The sequence below is a fragment of the Zonotrichia albicollis genome, chromosome 3, assembly GCF_047830755.1.
Source record: "Zonotrichia albicollis isolate bZonAlb1 chromosome 3, bZonAlb1.hap1, whole genome shotgun sequence".
In the NCBI taxonomy this organism is placed as follows: Eukaryota; Metazoa; Chordata; class Aves; order Passeriformes; family Passerellidae; genus Zonotrichia; species Zonotrichia albicollis.
In genome coordinates, this window is record NC_133821.1 from 19,202,121 (window position 1) to 19,206,574 (window position 4,454).

Genomic DNA, 4,454 nt, shown 5'->3' on the forward strand with positions numbered 1-4,454 from the left:
CTCTTGATCAAAATGCATCAACAACATGCCAATAAGCATGTGAAATCTCCATATTCTAATGATAGTGGTTATCTTTAGTTCTCTGTCTAGACCTCCTAAATGGTGCTAAGTGAATTAACAAATGCAAGGATGAGAAATGATTCAAACACTCTGTCCTCAATATTCATTTTTCTAGATGCCAGCAGAAGTTGTATAACCAATAAAGGAAGAAGTGCCAAGGCATATTCTCACACCTTTATACTTTGACAGCCCAGAAGTGTTAGGAGGAGAGGGGCAAGTGGCTACAGTGCCTTAACAGAGAGGCAGACAAAATGGCATTTTTTTGTGAAGCGGCTGCTAATTTCAATGCCTCCTTTTTATTACTGATTATATCCTTTCAAAACTGAACAAAATAATGAATTATTTATGGAGAGGTTAGGGATGTCATTCTCATGGAGAACTATTTTATTAGAAAATAAATTCAATGGCAGACATCTGTAAGGCAAAAAAAAAAAATTGTTCACTTAATAAAGTTATTTTTTTTCAGTGATGTTAAATGGCACCCAAAGAAAGAGAAGAGAATAAGAGAATATCTCTGCTACTCACATAAAAATTCCATTGCCTTCATTTTGAGCACAAGCATATTTCTGTTTATCTTATTTCATTGTAGTTTCATACTGTATGTGGAAAGAGGCATAAGGATGCAAATGTGGCTGAGAACAAAAGTGGGAGAAGAACAGAATGAGTTTAAGAACACAGCAGAAATATTCAAAAAAGTAATAACAGGAAAGAGGGAAAAAAATGAGTTCCATATGCTCAGAGAGCAAGAGTGTGAAAAGAGAATTGTAAGATGATGAAAGAAAAGGTATGGACTTGTGTGCTGAAGAAACTACAAAAATAATGTAACAGAAGAGTACAAAAGAAAAACCATATAAAATAAGGGAAAGTAATAAATAACGTTACAAATACAGGATTCTCTCCTGGATAAATACAACTCCATTAAGTTCAGTTTCAGCTATGCTTACTACTGACTGCCTGGTCTACAGTAGCAATTTCCCTGTAGTAATTAAAACAAAGATTGACCTGAAGTAGTTATAGTTGAGCTTTTTGCATCTCTACAGTATCTAGGATGGGCCTGGCTCAGTGCTGTACGTCTCCCCACAAGATGCATTAATACTATCCTTAAATTAAAGCAGTCCCACAAGCCTGTGCTTCCACGAGCACAGACTTCCCTAGGAAGCAGCAGCACGCTTAGCAACACTGGTATCCATGGCAGTACCTACCACGTACGAGTCTAAATGTGGAAGCTCTCTCCCCTTTCACAGTTTTTTATGTCACTACGATCACGCTGCCTGCCATCAGCCCCAGCCCTCATTCACAAGCTGAAGCTGGAGCATGCACAGACTCACAGAGAACAAGGTCTGGTGCCTGCTCTTCCCCCTCTGCAAAGCCCAGGCTGCTCTTTCAGGGCTCTCAGGTCAGTTCCTTAGCTGGATTACAAAGACCTCTCTTACTGAGAGCAATATTTTCATTATAATCAAGTTCTTGTTATGGTAGACATGATGCTGTACATGCAGCTTCTGCATATGTTTGTCACATCTTTCTCCATCTCCTTTATCATAATCAAAGGAACTGTGCTGAGCACCACTGAAAATAGGGTGTACTGGCTACTCCTCTGATACATTTGTGAAGGTAAACACATCATCTACAGCATCTTTATGGCTGATCAAAGTTACACCAGAACCAGTTCTTAAGTTTGCTTAAGCAGCCTCACAAAATTAAGATGTCTGGTTGGCTATTTGTCTTTGTCTAGACACACGTAGGATGGTTCTGGGGCAGCTTGCTCTTCAACGATGAAACTGGGCTCTTCAGTTATTCGGTCTTTGGACTTGTTTATTATTTTTTATCTACAGAGTTTTTCTCTCTGCCTAGCTGGGATCTGACCAGCAAGGAAGCCAAAGGCACTCTGCGTACTCACGGGGTGGTCGTGTCTTTTTATAGTAAAAACTACGTACAGCATATTTACTTTCTATCTTTAATACCTTTTACTCTTGTTAGTGAATGCGCCTTCACTATGAACTAATCTACAAATGCTAATGTCACCACAGAAGATGGATGACAAGAAGAACAAAGAAGAACTACGAGGCAGGCTTTGATTCTTCTATTTTGTTTTATTACTCTTTTGTACTAAAACTTTAAAATCTACATTTCACTTTGTAAATATGTCATCTTTACACCCTTCAAACTTGTGTGATTCTTATGTCTTCACACTCAGGTGATACATCTCTAGAAGGGTCAAAGTCAAGCCACTAGGCGCTTTTGGCAACATTCTAGGACTTCTGAGCTTTTTAAGGGTTCTCTTGGTAACTCTGAACATCCCAAGTGATGTGCTGAGTTCCTACACTAAGAGGCTGTAACCAGCTTGGTGAAGGTTTCAGTAGAAAACTCTCTTGTGAACAAAGATGCCCTTGGAGGGAGATGAACTAATCCATATCTGGCATCATTAGCTATGTCATTAGGTCAAAGGCAACTATCCTGCTTTGACTAAAGGAGACTGTTGCCTGAGGAGGAAACAACCTAGGTACAATTATCCATCTTCCTTCAATATTGCCAGGCACAGAGGTCGCTGCCCCAAGCTGAAGTTCCCAGGCACCAAATGGTGAGAGCATGTTGCAGCCTGAACATGGATTAACCTGGGTGCAGTGCTGTCAAAGGGGAAGCCCTTTGAAGCTCTTTGCCTTAAAAAAAAAACTTAAACACCAAAAAACCACCCTTTTCAAGCCATCTTTACTGCAGCGAACAGCAGTGTTTTGGGAGTGCAACTGCAACCCCGTCTGGATGTAATCTCCAGGTGTATTTTCAGCAATTCTGAGCCAAGTGATGGCTGGCTGAAGCTGCTGTAGACTGCAGAGCCTTTCTAGGAGCGTGGGGGAGCCTTATCATTGCCAGGGCTGGGTGCTGCATCCACTCCACACCCCGGGGTTCTCCAGGACCCACAGCAGCTCCATGGGGCTGTCAGTGGGTGATGCTCCCTGGTGTGGGCTGTTCGGGTAGTATTTAACAAGACAAAATAATTGAAGTGCTTTATATTCTTAAAATGGGAATGTTCTCAAATTTTTGTCTAGTCCTTTTTCTCTTCCACTGGGATGAACTCTGGTTCATTTCCCCTTTATTGCGGCTTTTGAGTCTACTCCTGCTCCTCTCCCCGTCTGTCCCCCAACAGCTGTGCCCTTCTTCATCCACTGAAGCCTGTTTGCAGCTTTGTCATCCCAGCCACCCCCCTGCAGCTGTTTGCCTGTGTTCCCAGGGCTCTGGTTTGTCTCTCCTTGGGCCTCAGCCTCTGCCTTCTGCAGAACGGAATGTGCCTTCTATTCCCAGGACTCTGCCCCCGCCCTGGCTCGGAGCTGGGATGTTTTCTCCTTTGCTGCTTTCCCTCCCACTCCTTTCCTGGCCTTTTCTCATCCTCAGCAGCTGTTGCCTTCACCCCTCTGTGAGTTTGGCTCCAGGCTTTCTCCCCATCCCATCCAGCTCCTCTTGGGTCCACATCCCCTTTCCCAGACCCCAGCAGCTGTTTCTGGGCACTTGCCCCGCTCTGCTCTGAGCCCTCTCCCCCTGTCTGGCCCACAGCAGCTGTTGTTGTTCCCCTTCTCCACCTCCTGCTCCTGGCCCCTCTCCCCACTTCTTGGGTATTTGGTTGTTAATTGCTGCCCTGAGATGTGCGGAATGTCTCTGTTTCGGCCTGTTGTTTATTAATTCTTATCTATAAAATTTTCTTTCTGCCCAGCTGAGATCTGCTCAGCAGGGCAGCCAACAGCCCTCTGACTGCTCCCCAAGGGGTGTTGTCTTTTTATACTGCAAACTGCGTATAACATATTTACACCCAATACCTATCACCTATGTTAGACATTGCACTTCTATTCTAAACAATCCTGAAGTGCCAACATCACTGCAGAAAATGGAGAAGAAGAAGAAAGGCTAGACATGCCCAAGTTCCTCTATCTTGTCTCCATAACCCCCATACCAAAAATCCTAAAATCTACATTTTTCACCCTGTGATAATAAAATTATTATACTATGTAAATTTCTGTGACTTTCATGTCCTCATACAAAGCTGGTAATTTGCTCCACAGGTCAAAATCAAATCCCCAGGTGTTCTGGGCTGTGTGCCAGGGTCTCTGAGCCCCCCGGTGGGGTCTTTGGCAACTCTGGAGGGAGTGCTGAGGGATGTGCTGAGTTCCAACACCCACCTTTCCCTTCTGGTGCTGCCAGCCAGAGTGCTGGAGCTGGGACATGGTGTTGGTTGTATTCCTCACATCACCTTTCATCACCTCAGGTCACAGCAGTGCCAGGATGGCAGGCGGGGGGACAACACGGGCCGTGGCAGGAGTGCTGCTAAAGGGGAGACCTGTGGGACCCACAGGAACATCCCTCATGTGCCACAGGCAGCCTGGCCCTTAGGATAGGTAAAAACACAG

General features: G+C 44.3%; 1 protein-coding gene and 1 long non-coding RNA gene across 32 annotated transcripts in view; both read left to right on the top strand.

The window, feature by feature from the left end:
• NRXN1 (neurexin 1) overlaps positions 1-4,454 on the top strand; it is a 693,385-nt gene that overhangs the window by 32,657 nt on the left and 656,274 nt on the right. The window lies entirely within an intron of this gene.
• Positions 1-4,454, top strand: part of LOC141728479 (uncharacterized) — a 69,858-nt gene that overhangs the window by 27,207 nt on the left and 38,197 nt on the right. Inside the window, exon 1 of the long non-coding RNA XR_012579429.1 lies at positions 1-4,421. This exon is cut by the window's left edge and continues 27,207 nt beyond it. This is a non-coding gene — a long non-coding RNA (uncharacterized LOC141728479). The remainder of the gene's footprint in view (positions 4,422-4,454) is intronic.